The 10643-nt window shown below is 46.1% G+C and overlaps 1 pseudogene; it reads right to left on the bottom strand.

The window, feature by feature from the left end:
- Window positions 1-3975: 3975 nt before the first annotated feature.
- LOC103265135 overlaps window positions 3976-10643 on the bottom strand; it is a 46698-nt pseudogene continuing 40030 nt past the window's right edge.

The following is a 10643-nucleotide window of genomic DNA, read 5'->3' as shown; positions in this document are numbered from 1 at the left end:
CAAAAAAAAAAAAAAAAAGGAGGCCGAGGCAAGTGGACTGCCTGAGTCCGTGGGTTCGAGACCAGCCCAGGCAACTTGGTAAGAACTTGTCTCTAAAATAAATTTTTAAAAAATTAGCTAGGCGAGGTAGCGCCTGCCTGCAGTTCAGGCTACTTGAAACACTGAGGCAGAAGGATCGCAGAGCCCAGCAGGTTATCTTATCTGCTTTCTCATCCTTTTAATAAATGTGCGCTCTAACAGTGTTCTGAAAATGATACTCACACACCATGTTTCACTGTTGGAAAACAGGCGATCTGGAGGTTTTCATGCCCTGCAGTTCTGGAATCTCTCCTTTTATCTACTGCCTCTGTTTTTTGTTGTTGTTGTTGTTGTTGTTGTTTTGTTTTTTTGAGTTGGAGTCTCACTCTGACGCCCAGACTGGAGTGCAGTGGCATGTTCCCGGCCACCGCAGCCTCGACCTGCTGGGCTCTGGTGATCCTTCTGCCTCAGCCTTCCAAGTAGCAGGAACTACAGGAGTGCGCTACCACGCCCGGCTCATTTTTGATTTATTGTAGAGATGAGGTCTCGCCAAGTTGCCCAGGACGGTCTTGAACCTGCGGCCTCAGGCAATTCACTCACCTCGGCCTCCCAAAGCACGGGATTACAGGTTGAGTCACCGAACCTAGCTGCCTCTGTTTCTTATCTACTTCCTTTTGCTTTCAATTCCTCTCTACCTACTAATTTACATTCACCACTCCCTAAAGGAAATGCTTCCTCCCAGGAGCTTCTGACTCCACCCCATCATACTCTAACCCTAGCCCTAACCCTAATCCTAACCTTAACCTCTTACCTTACAGTACTGTGATTGCTGACTCAGTTGCCTGACAAACTCCTAGGGAGAAGGGACTATATCTTGTTCACTGTTTTAGTCTCTCTGCCTGAAATACACACAGCTAGTTCAGATTAACCATTTGATGAGGCCTTGAGTAAAACCTCAACCTGTTGCTTGTCCAAGCACCACACACACCCATGTGCTCCCAGAGCTAAAAGGTCATTTCCTACGTTCACAGGTTCATTCTTTGCAACGTCCTTACCTACCACTGACCAAAAATTCAACTCCTTTCACAAACAAGACACTTCCAGCCCTAGATAGGGGCAGTTTGTATGTGTATGTGATATCTTGTAAAATTAGAAATATCTCTCATATGACAGTTCATCTGTATCATACAATGGTTCTGTATCATAGCAACAAAGGAAACACTCGCCTGACTATTTATTGACTTCCTATTAATAATTTATAGAGCCGGGCTCGGTGGTTCAGCCTGTAATCCCGCGCCTTTGGGAGGCTGAGGCGAGTGAATTGCCTGAGCCCGCGGGTTCGAGACCCACCTGGGCAGCGAGACCTCATCTCTACAATAAATAAAAAAATCAGCCGGGCGTGGTGGTGCATGCCTGTAATTCTGGCTACTCGGAAGGCTGAGGCGGAAGGATCGCCGGAGCAGGTTGAGGCTGCGGTGGCCGGGAGCGGCCACTGCACTCCAGTCTGGGTGACAGAGTGAGACTCCAACTCAAAAAAAAAAAAAAAAAGTGTTATTTTTTTCAGGCTCTTTCATCACTTTTTGTAGAATATTGGTTGTAGAACTTTTCTTTTTTTGTTTTTTTTTGTTTTGTTTTTGAGTTGGAGTCTCACTCTGTCGCCCAGACTGGAGTCCAGTGGCCGCTCCGGCCACCGCAGCCTCGACCTGCTGGGCTCCGGCGATCCTTCGCCTCAGCCTTCCAAGTGGCTGGAACTACAGGTGCATACTACCATGCCCAGCTAATTTTTGATTTTTTGTAGAGATGAGGGCTTGCCAAGTTGCCCAGGCAGGACTCGAACCTGCGGGCTCAGGCAATCCACTCACCTCAGCCTCCCAAAGGCACAGGATTACAGGCTGAGCCACTGAGCCCGGCTGGTTTTAGAACTTTTCATCCAGATTTTTTTTTTTTTTTGAATTGGAGTCTCATTCCGTTGCCCAGGCTGGAGTGACGGCCACCCCAGCGTCGACCTGCTGGTGGGCTCAGGTGATCCTTCCGCGTCAGACTTCCAAGTAACCTGAACTGCATGTGTGTGCTACCACGCCCAGTTAATTTTCTGACTTATTGTAGAGATGAGGTCTCACCTTGTTGCCAAGGCTGGTCGTGAACCTGTAGGCTCAGGCAATCCTCTCACCTTGGCCTCCCAAATTGCTGGGATTACAGGCTTGAGCCACTGTGCCCAACCTCATCCAGATTAAGTTAAATTGTGGGTTAGCCAATAGACGCTTTTATTTAGGCATAGGCAGATTTAAGAATAAATTATATAGCTGCATTCTTATATTCATTCAAGTGCCCACAATAGTATTTGTGTTTCTTTTCTAATATACTGGGATATATGAATTTAAACTCACAGTAAAACAGAGAATCTATGAAAAGATGTCATAATTATTAACATAAAGTTGGAAGCCCGCAGGAGAAAAAAAGTATTTAGTGTAAAAATAGCAGTAATCTTGTAGAGGGCTGGTGGAATTTTATAAAAAGGTAGTTGCGCCGGGTTCGGTGGCTCAGCCTGTAATCCCGCACCTTTGGGAGGCTAAGGTGAGTGGATTGCCTGAGCCTGCAGGTTCGAGACCCGCCTGGGCAGCGAGACCTCATCTCTACAATAAATTTTTAAAAAATCAGCAGTATTTGGCTTCAGTGAATTTTTTGGAGATTCTTTCAATGCGTTTGCGTTTTGTGATGGGTGATTCACGAGTGCACCTGCCCACACCGCACTGAGTGTTTAGCAGTTTTTGACAAAAAATGATACGACCCCAGCCCCGCCCTCATTATTCACTCAGTCTTGCCCTGAACCACTTTTTTTGGTTTGATTCCCCAGATGAAAAAAGTTGTCAAAGAAAAATGTTTTGTTGATATGGAAGAGGTGAAACAAAAAATGGCAGAAGCATTAAAAGACATCAAAATTGATAAGCTCGAAAACTGTTTTGAGCAGTGGAAAAAGCATTTTGATAGGTGTATTGCATAGAACAGAGAGTACTTTGAAGGTGACTGAAGTTTAAACATGTATGAATAAATATACAATTTTTAATAAATAAATTCCAGAATTTTTGGTTCCCCATCATACAGTCACTCCCTTTAATATATACCTCTACAAACCATATAGGACTTGGCAAACCATGGGTGAGTTTACAATTTCCAGAGTGAAGGCCGGGCGTCATGGCTCAAGCCTGTAATTCCAGCACTTTGGGAGGCCGAGGCGAGAGGATTGGCTGAGCTCAGGGGTTCAAGACCAGCATGGGCAACTTGGTGAGACCTTGTCTCTACAATAAATTAAAAAAAAAAAAAAAAAAGCCGGGCTTGCTAGCATGCGCCTGTAGTTCCAGTTACTTGGAAGGCTGAAGCAGTATCGCCTGAGCCCAGCATAATCTCACTCTGTTGCCCATGCTAGAGGGCAGTGGCATAACATAATCACAGCTTACTGCAACCTCAACCTCCTGGACTCAGATCCTTCTGCCTCAGTCTCCTGAGTAGCTGGGACTACAGGCACATGTCACCATGCATATGTGTGTGTGTGTGTGTGTGTGTGTGTGTGTGTGTGTGTGTGTGTGTGTGTGTGTGTTTGGTAAAGATGAGGTCTTGCTATGTTTCCCAGGCTGGTCTTGAACTCCTTGGCTCAAGCATTCCTCCCGCCTTGGCCTCCAAAAATTTTGGGACTACAGGTGTGAGCCACTGTGCCCAGCTAAGAAGCTCATCTTTTTTTTTTTTAGTTTTCGTAATTTGTTTTCACATTGAAAACCTGTCAGATCTGTTTCAGCCTCAAAGAGCATGTTTATGTAAAATTTAATGAATGTGGCAGCGAGCTGCATTTTTTTCTAAATGGGTAAAGGATCAAAACCTAAGTTTTACAGAAAACTACGTGGCTGCCTCCGTACCAATCTCTGCATGGCCTCCTCAAGCCACACAGGTATGTTTTTAGCAACATCATTTTCCCCTGTTTACTAGGGACAGTAGAGCCAGTAAGCTGAAGCCCATCTGTAAAAGGCTGGACTTTTCCTGCCACAAGCCTCTTTGCTCCTCATCTCTCCCCTCCTCCCCACAAGGAGCCTGCCAGGCACTTACTTTCGTAAACACGTCCAGTGTGGCCCCAGCATACTGACCAGACTGCAGAGCCTGGAGCAGGGTGCCCTCGTCCACAATCCCTCTGCAGGTGCAGTTCACCACACACACCCCCTTCTTGCACTGGGCAGAGGTGCCATCATTCAGCAGGCCTGTTGTGGAGAGCAGCAGAGGTATGTACACAGTGATGAAATCATAGAGAGTGGCCGGGCACGGTATCTCAACCTGTAATCCCAGCACTTTGGGAGGCTGAGGCAAGAGGATTGCCTGAGCCTAGGGGTTTGAGACCAGCCTGGGCAACTTGGTGAGACCTTGTCGCCACAATAAAATCACAAAAACTAGCATACATCTGTAGTTCTAGCTACTTGGAAGGCTGAGGTGGAAAGGATTGCCTGAGCTCAGCAGGTCGAGGTTGCGGTGACTGTGAGCGTGCCACTGCACTCCAGCCTGGGCAACAAAGAGTGAACTCTGACTCAAAAAAAAAAAAAAAAAAAAGAAAAAGAAATCATAGAGAGGCCAGATCTCCAGCTGTCCCCGAAGGAGACACCAAAGGAGGCCGAGACCTCTGAAGAAATGATGGGGTCATACCCTATAGTCTTCACCCCAAGGACTACATCTGAGGGCCACCTCTCACCCAATCCTGCCCAGGCCAAGAATTCCCAGGTCTTTCCATTCAGCCCTGTTCCCGTGAACATCTTCCGCTTCCATTTGCCAGCCTTTATAGAAGTCATCGCCTGGGAATCTGCCTGGTCAGGCATATGATCATCCCATAGGTGAGCTCTGCGGAACTGAAGCCGTTCCCATTGCGGGTGTTCATCACAAGGATGCCTTTCTTTGTTACGGCCTTCAGATCTAGATCTACATTGTTCATGCTTATGCCAGCCCTGCTCACCACCTGGAGCTTCTTGGCAGTGTTTGTGACATCAGCGGTCACCTTGGTGGCCTAGTGAACGATAAGGCCTTTGCAGTCCTGCCCTCCACTTTTCAGAATCTTCTGGCAACAAGGAAGCACTTTCCGGAGACTTGCAAAGGCCCTGGCTGGACTCGGCCTCAGAATCGGCCACTCTCTATGCACAGAACCGAAGCCAGGAAGCTGCTATGCAGGCTGGTGGACTTGTGTAATTGGGCAGGATTCTCGATCTCCCACTCCCCCTTAGTCTCCCCTCCTGCTCCTACTGTCTCCTTTTTTCTTTTTTTTGAGTCAGAGTCTCTGTCACCCAGGCTGGAGTGCAGTGGCACACTCATGGCCACCGCAGCCTCGACCTGCTGGGCTCAGACGATCCTTGTGCTTCAGCCTTCTGAGTTGCTGGAACTATAGGCATAATTTTTTGGTTTATATAGAGACAAGGTCTTGCCATGTTGCCCAGGCTGGTCTCAACCCACTGAACTCAGGCAATCCTCTTGCCTCAGCCTCCCAAAGTGTTGGGATTGACGTGAGCCACCGCATCTGGCTGAAGCTCATCATTTAAAAGTGCAATTTTGTTTCCCTGTTTTGACTGATCTTTAGTAGGTATTGGTTGGATGCTGTGATAGCCAACCTCCAAGATGACCTCCTGCTCTGCCTCCAAATAGTCACATCTGCTGGTAGTCCTTTCCCACACTCTACCAACCTTGGTCTGTATGACCAAAAATATACAGCAGTCAGACAGTATGTCACTTCTAAGGTAGGTTATGAAAGACCGCAACTTCCTTCTTGTATGTGTTCCTCCACACATACAAGTCTCAGATCCCTTGCTCTGGGGAAGGCAAGCTGCTAGGCGATGTGAAGCCTTCCTGGTGAGGAAATGAAGACTTCAGCCAACAGACAGTGAACAACTAAGACCTGCCAACTGCTGTGTGAGTGGGCTTGGAAGCTGATTCCCCAGCCCCAGTCTAGCCTTGAGATGATAGCAGCTCCAGCCAACCGCTTGACTACAGCATTGTAACAGACATTCAGAACCACTCAACTAATGCTATGCCTGCACTCCTGATTCTTAGAAACTGTGTGGGATAGTAAATGGTTTTTTCACGCTGCCGCATTTGGAAGTAATTTATTTTTAACTAAAAAAAACTTTTTTGAGTCAGCATCTCACTCTGTCGCCCAGGCTGGAGTACAGTGGCACTTCGGCAATCTTTCCACCTCAGCCTTCCAAGTAGCTGGAACCACAGGCACGTGCCATTATGCCCGGCTAATTTTTCTTGATTTTTTATAGAGATAAAGTGTCGCCATGTTGCCCAGGCTGGTCTTGAACCCGTGGGCTCAGACAATCCTCTCACCTCGGCCTCCCAAATAGTGCTGGGATTATAGGTGGGAGCCACTGAGCCCGGCCCAGGAGGCAATTTATTGTGTAGCAGTAACATAATACAGATGTCTTCTGCAATGAACTGAATGTTTGTGTCTCCCTCCCCCAAATTTGTGTGTTGAAATGTTAACCTTTGTTCACAGTGGCTCAAATTCTGACCTTAGCTCTGTCATTAATTGGGTGTATCCCAGGCCTCTGAGCCCTTGCTTCCAAAAGGGCTTAAAACAATGACCTAGTAGACAGGTGCAGTGGCTCATGCCTGTAATCCCAGTACTTTGGAAGCCCGAGGCAGGAGGATTGCTTGAGCCCAGGAGTTCGAGACCAGCCTAAGCAACATAGTAAGCTCTCGTCTCCACGAAAAAATTAAAAAATTAGTTGGGTGTAGTGGTGTGCGTCTGTAATCCCAGCTACTCAGGAGATTGAGGTGGAAGGATTGCCTGAGTTCAGGAGATCTAGGCTTCGGTGATACGTGATTGTGTCACTGCACTCCAGCCTGGGTAACAGTGAGTCCCCAACTCAAAAAAGACAAAACGCCAGGCATGGTAGCTCATTCCTATTGCCCCAGAACTTTGGGAGGTGGAGGTAAGAGGATTGCCTGAACCCAGGGGTTCTTGACCAGCCTGGGCAACATGGCAAGACCTTGTCTCTACAATAATTCAAAAAATTTGCCGAGTATGATGGAACTCACCTGTGATTCCAGCTACTTGGAAGGCTGAGGTAGAAGGATCGCCTGAGCCCAGCAGGTTGAGGTTGTGGTGGCTGTGACTGTGCCACTGCACTCCAGTCTGGGTAACAAGAGTCAGATTCCAACTCAAAACAAAAAACAAAAACACAAAAGAAAACCAAAAAAAAAAAAAATAACCTTCAAGGTGATGATGTTAGGGTGTGTGGCCTTTGGGAGGTGATTGGTTCATGGGGGCAGGGATTAGAGCCCTTAAATAAAAGGTCCTAGAGAGCTCATTAGCCTCTTCTACCATGTGAGGTTACAGTGGCAAGATGGCTGTCAGTGAGCCAGGAAGCCAGCCTGTACCAGACACCAAATCTGACTTGACTTCCCGGGTACCACAACTGTGAGAAATAAATGTCTGTTGTGTATAAATCACTCAGTTGTAGTTTTTCTTTTTTCAGAAACTTGCCTGCAACAGGTCTTTCTGCCATGAATCTTCCTTTTTCCTTCTCTTCTTCACGCTAATAAACTGTTTTAAAACTTTGCTGGATGCTCTAAAATTCATTTTAGGGATGAGCCAAAGAATCTATGAGTTTTGTGCTGCACCCTACCCAGTATCAATGTTGTCTCCTTCTCAGTGCATCATATCGAAATCCTAGCAGCTAATCTTAAAAGTCTGATTGTAGGACCCTCCTGCTTGGGGTAGATCCATAACCTGACTGCAGTTGAGATAACACTAACCAGACCTCCCGAAGGAATGCCACCCAACATGAGCCATCAAGACACACTCTGATCACCATACACAAAAAATTAACTCTAAATGGATCAAACACCTAAACGTAAAACCTCAAACTATAAGAATCTTAGAAAATGCAGGAGACACCCTTATGGAAATTGGAACTGACAACCAGTTCCTGATCAAAACCCCAAGTGTCCATACCATAAGAGATAAGATAGAAGAGTGAGACCTCATCAAACTGACAAGCTTCTGCAAAGCAAAAGAAACCATCAAGAGAGTGGGAAGACAGCCCACAGAATGGGAAAAAAATATTTGCCAACTGTATATCTGACAAAGGCCTAACATCTAGGATTTACAAGGAACTCAAATGCGCTGAAAGGAGAAAAGCAAACCGCCCCATTAAAAAGTGGGCAAAAGGCCGGGCATGCTGGCTCACGCCTATAATCTTAGCACTTTGAGAGGCTGAGGTAAGAGTATTGCCTGAACCCACGGGTTCCAGACCATCCTGGGCAACTTGGTGAGACCTCATCTCTATAATAAATCAAAAAATTAGCCAGGTGTGGTGGTGCGTGCCTGTAGTTCCAGCTACTTGGAAGGTTGAGGCAGAAGGATCACCTTCCCAGCAGGTTGAGGCTGTGGTGGCTGTGAGCATGCCACTGTACTCCAGCCTGGGCGACAGAGTGAGCTTCCAACTCAAAATAAAATAAAAATAAAAAGTGGACAAAAGACATGAATAGACATTTCTCAAAAGAAGATATATGGGCAGCCAACAGACACATGAAAAAGTACTCAGCCTCACTAATTATCAGAGAAATGCAAATCAAAACTATGTTGAGATGCCACCTAACCCCAATAAGAATGGTCATCATTAATAAAAGAAACAACAGATGCTGGCGAGGATGTGGAGAAAAAGGAACACTTCTACACTGCTGGTGAGAATGCAAACTAGTGCAACCTCTTTGGAAGACAGTGTGGCGATTTCTGAAAGAATTAGAAATTGACCTTCCATATGACCCAGCAATTCCCCCTATTGAGAATATACCCAGAGGAATTCAAATCATTCTACCAAAAAGATATCTGCACATGCATGTTTATTGCAGCTCTATTTTCAACAGCAGAAACATGGATCCAACCATGCTGCCCATTGAAGTTGGACTGGATAAAAAAATGTGGTACATACACACAATGAAATATTATGCAGCCATAAAGAAGGACAAACATATGGACTTTGCAGCAACTTGGATGGATTTAGAGTCTGTCATACTCAGTAATCTATCACATAAACAAAGAACAGAGTACCATATGTTCTCACTCATAGCGGACCTTGAACAATTATAATAATACTGTAAGAAAGGGATGGCAGTAGTGGGAAATTGCCTGGGGTGGGGCGCACCTCACACTTCATCAACAAGAATACCTGCATAATGAACATGTGTATACCTAACCCTGAATTGTACCCCACATCTTTAAAATAAAATTTTTAAAAGTTAAAAAAAAAAAGAGAGACACACGCTGGGTCATGCCTGCATACCAAGTTCCCCTTCTTAAACCCTTGCACTCAGCAAAAAAATCTGATACAGTTTCTTTGAACCATGATCATGGCCATTTCCCTATCTGCTGACTTTTGGAATAAAGTCACTTTCCTTCCACAAACAAAAACAAAAACAAAACAACCACCCAGTTTACAGTATTTTGTAACAGCAGCTTCAATGGACTAGGACAATTTCCTTGTTTTTCAGAGGAAGAGAATACTGTTCTAAAAGAGGAGATGAGGCCAGGTGCAGTGGCTCACACCTATAATCCTAGCACTTTGGGAGGCTGAGGTGAGAGGATTGCCTGAGCCCAGGGATTTGAGACCAGCCTGGGCAACTTGGCGAGACCATGTCTCTACAATAAATCAAGAAAAATTAGCAGGGCATGGTGGTGCACCTGGAAGGCTGAGGTGGAAGGATCACCTGAGCCCAGCAGGTCGAGGCTGCAGTGGCTGTGAGCATGCCACTGCACTTCAGCTTGGGCAACAGAGTGAGACTCCAACTAAAAAATAACGGGGGGGATGAAACTAGTTTTGTTAATCTGACAGACCATCAGCATGTGGGTGGGAGGGGGGAAACAGGAGAGAAAATCAAGCAAGTGAATAATCCTTGAAGGAGAACTGGTCTCATTTCATTAGATGACTCTTTTAGTGCTTATCCCTTTATTAATGAAGTAATAGTATTCATGTCAGTCTTCAAAAGAGTCTCAGTATACCCTTGAAACTATGCTAAGTTTAGGATGTCTGCTGAGGCAGAGGAGAGAGGAAACACTTAAGCAGCTCCTTCCAGCTGCCTTCAGGGGATTGATGACGCAGTCAATAACTGTCTATTGAACTTCTACTTTTATAAAACGATTAAATGATGTTTAAAAGGCAGGGCTCAGTGGCTCAGCCTGCAATCCCAACACTTTGTGAGGCCGAGGTGAGTGGATTGCCTGAGCCCGCAGGTTCGAGACCCACCTGGGGAACTTGGTGAGACCTCATCTCTACAATAAATCAAAAAATTAGCCGGGCGTGTAGAGCACGCCTGTAGTTCCAGCTACTTGAAAGGCTGAGGCGGAAGGATTGCCAGAGCCCAGTAGGTTGAGGCTGCAGTGGCTGGGAGTGGCCACTGCACTCCAGTCTGGGTAACAGAGAGACTCCAACTCAAAAAAAAAAAAAAAAGATGTATAAAAATGAAGTTCAACTGGGCTCGGTGGCTCAGCCTGTAATCCCACGCTTTGGGAGGCAGAGGTAAGTGGATTGTCTGAGCCTGCGGGTTCGAGACCCACCTGGGCAACTTGGCGAGACCTCATCTCTATAATAAATCAAAAA

Source organism: Carlito syrichta, unplaced genomic scaffold (genome assembly GCF_000164805.1).
Source record: "Carlito syrichta isolate Samal-C Ts95f unplaced genomic scaffold, Tarsius_syrichta-2.0.1 Scaffold305867, whole genome shotgun sequence".
Lineage (NCBI taxonomy): Eukaryota > Metazoa > Chordata > Mammalia > Primates > Tarsiidae > Carlito > Carlito syrichta.
The sequence above is the reverse complement of the archived record's forward strand: the minus strand, read 5'-3'. Positions and strand labels throughout refer to the sequence as shown.